This window comes from Equus caballus, chromosome 1, assembly GCF_041296265.1.
Source record: "Equus caballus isolate H_3958 breed thoroughbred chromosome 1, TB-T2T, whole genome shotgun sequence".
Taxonomy (NCBI): domain Eukaryota; kingdom Metazoa; phylum Chordata; class Mammalia; order Perissodactyla; family Equidae; genus Equus; species Equus caballus.
Window position 1 is genome coordinate 67,782,535 of NC_091684.1, and position 6,822 is coordinate 67,789,356.

At 45.3% G+C, this 6,822-nt stretch overlaps 1 pseudogene; it reads left to right on the forward strand.

Annotated features, from left to right (window-relative positions):
- The first annotated feature begins 207 nt into the window (after window positions 1-207).
- On the forward strand, window positions 208-1,938 carry LOC100630769 (small ribosomal subunit protein uS15-like; annotated as a pseudogene).
- Window positions 1,939-6,822: the final 4,884 nt, after the last annotated feature.

The following is a 6,822-nucleotide window of genomic DNA, read 5'->3' on the forward strand; positions in this document are numbered from 1 at the left end:
GAAAGATCCCACCTGACTGAAGTGATGAGGGAGAGAAAGCCTGAGAGGCCATCAGAGGGAGAACGAGAGCTTTTGATTTCCCAGAACAGAAATAATCTACATACTGTTCTCAGTAGCTGGTTGGTGGGCCAGGGAAGAGGGATAGGAATAGGTAAGATTCCAGAAAATAATTGTATCTAGGCCAGGAGTTACAACTCAGAGGCCTACATGGGCTACATAGGTGACATAAAGGAGGGAAGCACAATGGTTGTAAAGGACTATGAAGGAGTGATGGGCCATGCCATCCTGGAACAGCTGTTACTCAGGGTCTGCCTACTATTATGCAACAGGAGCAGGGGCCCAGCATTGCCAGACTTTTTGATTTTTGCTTCTTATTCTCCCCAGAGCCCCCACTATAGAGTTGTATATTCTGGTTGTAGGTCCTTCTTGGTTGTGCTCTGTGGGACATAGCTTCAGCATGACCTCGTGACTGGTGCCATGCCCTTGGTCAGGATCTGAACCAGCAAAACCCTAGGGCACTGAAAGAGAGCATGTGAACTTAACTTCTCAGCCACAGGGCCAGCCCCCTTTTCAATTTTTTACATCAAAGTTTAAGTTAAAAACTCAATTTTTAATTGGCTCAAATGTGCAGGTCAAACTAAGAGTACCTGTCTGAGCACATTTGGGCTACTATAACACAATATCACAGACTGGGTGGCTTATAAACAACAGAAAAATTTCTCACAGTTCTAGAGGCTAGAAAGTGTAAGGTCAGGCACCAGAAGATTCAGTATTTGGTGAAGTCCCATTTCCTGGTTCATAGTCATCTTCTCACTGTGTCCTCACATGGTTGAAGGGGTAAGGGAGCCATCTAAGACCTCATTTTTAAGGGCACTAATATCATTCACAAGCATTCCACCCTCATGACTTAAGCACCTCCCAAAGGCTCTACCTCCAAATACCATCATTTGGAAGTTAGGATTTCAACATACGAATTTGAGGGAGGGACATAAACATTCAGTCCACTGCAGTACCTATGTGTTAATCCCAACTTACAGGTCACACTCGTGTGAGCTGATGAAGGCAGAAGTGGCAGCCTCATGAAAAAAAATCCCGTTTCCAAACATTGGACAAGTAGTAGGAGCTGTGAGTATTTCTCTCCACAGATGGCAGTGTAGACCAGGACCACATGCTCCTTCCCACCTCCAATGCTCTGCTTAAGACCCAGAATAGATCTTGTATTAAATAAGAGAAATGAGGAAACAAGCAACCCAAAAGGACTTGATGTGATGCTTTTTATCTGCTAGTCTATGTGAATGGAGACATAGAGTCTGAAATGATATTGAGTAAGAAAAGAAACAATCATTAATAATATAGACTAGTTTTTGTAACCCTTGTGGGAAAAACAGAAGTGCTCTGCCCAATCCCCTGGGGAGCCAGCTTTTTCTTGAGAACTGCAGCCCTGGGGCATTTTTTTTTGCTGCCTGACCACTGCCATCATAGGTCACATGTATGTTCCTGGGAAGGACTTGTCCCAGTAGGCTCTGCCCCTCTGCCACAGCACCCCCACCTGGCTGAAGATGATGTCTGATGACACAAAAGAGCAGATCTACAAACTGGCCAATAAAGGCCTGACTCCCTCACAAATTGATGTGGTCCTGAGAAACTCACATGGCACTGCACAAGTATGTTTTGTGAGAGGCAATAAAATCTTGAGAATTCTTAAGTACAAAGGACTCAAAGTCTTAATTCTTACTTAAGAAAGCTGTTGCAGTTTGAAACCATCTTGAGAAGAACAGAAAGGATAAGGATGCTAAATTCCATCTGATTCTGATTGAGAGCCACATTTACCAGCTGGCTAGATATAAGACTAGACGAGTGCTCTCCCTCAATTGGAAATGTGAGTCATCCACAGCCTCTCCCTGGTTGCATAAATTTATCTATGTACTCAAGCAATAAACCATTGTTTAACTAGAAAAATAGAGAATCACAGTCCTGGGCTGGCTTTGCCTGACTGCTCCTGCTGTCTCTTCCTTCCCACCAACTCCATAGATGGTGCTTTCTTTTCCTGTCCAGCCCATGCCAGGAAGCATCAGTGCTCCATCTTCCACCACTGTCATCAGGACACAAGAGAAAGGTAGGTCCATGTAAGTGGGGTTGTTAGTGAGAGTCAGAGGGGAGCACTTTTATTTCTGGGATTGTGAGAAAAATGAGCTTCTGGAATCCCCAGCTGGAACCCAGAACAAAGAGAAACAATGTAATAGTGAGGGTTTGGTTTCCACGGTGCATTGAATAGTATAAATTCGCCATATTAAGTCATGCCGTGAGGGCTGCCCTGGAAAACTAAGCCAACTCTTGATTTAAAAAATGAGATATTGGAGGGGCCGGCCCCATGTCCAAGTGGTTAAGTTCACATGCTCAGCTTCAGCATCCCAGGGCTTTGTTGGATTGGATCTGGGGCATGGATCTAGCACCACTCATGAAGCCATGCTGAGGTGGCATCCCACATAACACAACGAGAAGGACCTACAACTAGAATATACAGCTATGTACTCTAGGGCTTTGAGGAGAAGAAAAAAAAAAGAAGATTGGCAACACATGTCAGCTCAGGTGCCAATCTTTAAAAAAATTTAAACAATTGAAAAAAAAGAAATATTGGGGAGAGGCATTTTGAACTACACTACCCTACAGTCAAACCTCAGGTTCTCATTACCAATGTCCTCTCTTCCATCTCTACTTTCTCACCTTTATTTTGCCCACTGATTCTTACAGCCTCAGTTCATACCTCTACGTGGATGAGTCAAAACCTAGACTTCAAGTGCAACTTCTCTGAGCACCAGACACACACTCTCTACAGCCTGGGGAATTTCTCAGCCTGGGCTGTCCAGAAGGTTTCCCAGACAATGGGAATTTTTAATAAGGAGCTCCCTGGAGAAGGGGGTGGGGGTGGTGAGGAAAAGGAGGAGAAAAGAATCCAGGTACCTGAGGGGTACTGTAGACATTAAACCAATTTACTCTTTTTGCTGTTTAACTTGAGGGGCGATTCAGGGGGCTCAAGGAATTATGAGCTTGCTTTGCGGAAAAAAAGGATATCTTTGGGGAGGTTGTGATCATCATATGGCCAGCTCTGAGCAGCCCTGGAAGCCCGGAAGTCAGATTCCCCAGGGGTCTATTGGGGGTGACCCAATTGTTTCCCTGAAGCTCCTCCTGCCAAGTCCCTCAGTTCCATAAAATCTCCCTGTTTCTGTTCTTATGGAGGTGGATTTGAGGGAAACCAGGCTCCCCCTGATTCTTTTTGACAATTTGAGTAATATTTCTCCATTTCTAACCACCAATGTCTCAGTGTTGGCTTCCTGTGCATCGGGCACAGAAACTTGAGATTAAGAGGTTCGGTATCAATTTTGGCAAGCCAGTCAGGAGTCTTGCGCCCATGGCTGGATGGCCCTTGTGAGGGTTTCAGTGGTTGGCTGTCGCCAGGGGCTGGGGGGAAGTCTTTGCCTGGGGGCTTCCCTTGCTGTTCCTCCCTTCCTGCCAGTGTCTGCCGCCCTAGGCACGATGCTCCCTTGGAGTGGTGAAGCATGTTGGGCTTCAGTCTTTGTGTGTGAGTGTGCTTTTGTCTTGTATACGAGTCTGTTGTCAGTTGAGTTGCCGTGACATGTGCAGTGGTGAATCTCCTGTCTCTCTATTTGCATTTTGTGTGAGTGATTCATTGGAAAGGAGGGTCTCTCATTTGGGAGAGATCCAGGGGATGTCTGTCGGACTTCATCATCTGTTTTTGTCCTGCAGGAATTGGTTTTGCCTGTCAGATGAGTGACCATGAGAAGCGTGGTCATGAATACCCCATCTTTATATTTGCATTCTGTGTGAGAAGTGGGCCCCGCATGTTGGAAAGATCCAGGGGAGTGTTGGACGTCACCTTGTGTTTTGTCCTGCCGGAGTCTGTTTGCCATTTGCTCAGTGAGTCAATACGGCACTCCCAGTCATCAGTCCCTGTATCTCTATTTGCATTTTGAATGCGTGAAAGCAGGGACCCTCATTTGGAAGAGATCCAGGGCATTGTTAGACTTCACCTTTTGTTTTTGACCTGCAGGAGTAGGATTTGTCTTTGTGTGGATGCGTTTGTCTGGCGTGTGTGTAAGTGTATTTGTTGGGTTCACTAAAATGAACATGTCCTCAGAGATATTGGTAGTGGTGGTGGTCACAGGGGTAGGCAGCACACATTGGAAGGTAGTGAGGAGGATGGAGTGGGGCATTCCCATGTTCCCTGCTCCTTCATGGCAGCAGCAGTGGCCCCAACAGCAGTAGTGATGGTCGTGGTGGGAGGGGTATCCTGATGGCAGATGGGCTACTTTTTGCTCAAGCCAGCCTGGCTCGGCCCAGGAGTCATGAGCAGTGGCAGTGGCAGCAGTGGCAGGAGAGGCTGGGTCCCCAGTCACTTTCCTGTGGGATGGCTGGAAACAGAAAAAATAAGTCCCTGGGTCAAAATTTCACGGGCCTAATGCAAAGGCTGTGCTGGGGACTAACCCTGAGTGGAATCACAATAACCCTGATGATCAAGAAAAGCTAGAATATTTTGGGAATCTCCTTTTGAAAGCCACACATATAGTAAGCCAGCCATCTATTAACTGGTCTAAATTAGGAGAGGTCCAGCAAGGCCCTGAGGACAACCCTTCTGCCTTTTTCTCCCAGAGGCTGTGGGACTGCCTTGGACTATATACCCTGAGGCCCAGGGAAGTGAGTTAATACCTATTGTTGGGGTCCAGGACAGGCCACCCCAAAATATGCCACAATGGCTTATTGATTATTTTGATTTAAAGTTACTTGTGGAGCAAAAAGGGCTTTCTGAGCCTACTGTCTCTGTTCCCCTGAAAGCAGGAAATGAATCTCCCATGAGAAAGGTGTTCTCCCTGCATCCTTATCACCAGAGCTAGGGGATTGAGGGCTGAGAAGCCTGCATAAACAAACCTTACTAATTTACTATTTCATGCTAAATTCTCCACCATTTACATGCCCCACACCTAAGTTTCTTTGCTCTGTCTATTTTCAACAATTTTATGTTTCTTGGTGTAAAAGATACATATACTGCCTGTTTTGTTCACTCTCTCAGCAACATTTCTTTATGTTCTCCAAAAGGTATGTATTAAACTGGATTTTTCTCCTGTTAACCTGGTCTTGTGTCAGTTTTACTATTAGTCTGGCCATAGGAACCTAAGAAGGGAAGAAAAGGGATTTTCCCTGTCCTGACACTACGTCATATCTTAAGGTGCTCCAGATATCCATGGGGAAACTCCAAAAGTTGGCTATAGTTCCTGATGACATAAAAGAGGTATCAGGAAAAGGAGAGACCAAAAGATTTCTGGAGCCCTTGACCTGTGAAATAGGTTCTAAACACAGAAGCATTCTTTTCTGTATGTACCAGACTGCCCTGTTCCCCCTGTAGGGAGGGACATGCTATCTAAGTTAGGGGTCCTAATAGGCTGGAACAAGATAGAGATCCAAGCCCCTAAAAGTTGGGGAATTGAGCACACGGCCTTATTGAAAGATACACCAGTGCCTGAGAGAGAAGAGGTTCCCCTATCATTGGCCCTGGTGAAACAATACCCCTTGAAGCCAGAAGCCATAAGAGGACTCCCTTCTTTTAATCAATACACTTTTAGAACAGGGATTGATCAGGAGATTCCCATGGAACACACCCATTTCACCCATTAAAAGGCTGGAAACAAGGGAATATAGATTTGTTGAAGGCATTATGGCTGTCAATGCTATACAGTGCCAGATTCAAAAGATGCTTTTGGATCCTCAACCCCTCCCACCACCAAGTGATGTCTGGTCACCATTCCTTGCCTTCAGCAGGGAATTCTGAGGTTGGTGTGATATTGTGATTTATAGTAAAAAAAAAAAAAAACCCTCATTTCGTTTCTGGCACAGAGCTCCTAAAACTCTTGCAGTTTCTGATATAAGAGCCATGGGGCATCTTTTGTTATAACAATTACTTTTGTCCTCAGTTCCTGAAATAACTGCAGGTTAATAATGGTAACATGGGTGTCTTTTGTTATCCACAAGAAGTCCCTGTCAACCACACCTGAACTTATGTAAATAAGGTGACTTTTGGAAAGCCCTTAATGGTGGGGTCTGTTAGCCAGGGGAAGCAATTGTGTGATTAGAGGGTTGGAAATTTCAGCCCCATCCCCCTCCTTATACCTCTGAGGTAGGGAGAGGGGCTGAGGATTGAGTACAATATGGAGTTCAGGGAGCTTGTGAGTTGCAAACATGGGGAGACTCAGGGAGACTGGCACACCCAGAGAGAGCTTGGGAACGCCACATCCCTCTCTCACATATTGTGCTCTATCCATCTCTTCGGTCTGGCTGCTAAGTAAAATGTTTTCCTGAGTTCTGTGAGCTGCTCTATAAAAATTGTTTAATCAAATCCAAAGGAGGGTGTTCATGGAAACCTCTGGTCTGTGGCAGGTTGGTCAGAAGGATGAGTGACAACCTGGACTTGCAATTGGCATCTAAAATGGAAGGCAAGGGGTAATCTTGTAGGATCTGATGCTATCTCTAGGTAGATAGTGTCACAAATAGTGACAAATACTGTTAAATACTTAGATTTTGAACTGTCAGAAGCCCAGAGAATCCTGCTCCAAGACAGGAGAGAAGCAATCACTTGAGTTGGAACTCCTACTACCCATCGATAATTGTGGAGATTTTTTAAAGGAATGTCAGGCTTCTGTCGAATTTGGATAGTCAGCTTTAGATTAATGTTAAAATCTCTATCTGAGGACTTAATGGGAGGAGACCTCGAGCCTTTGATGTGGACATGAGAGTGCCAGAATGTGTTTGTCA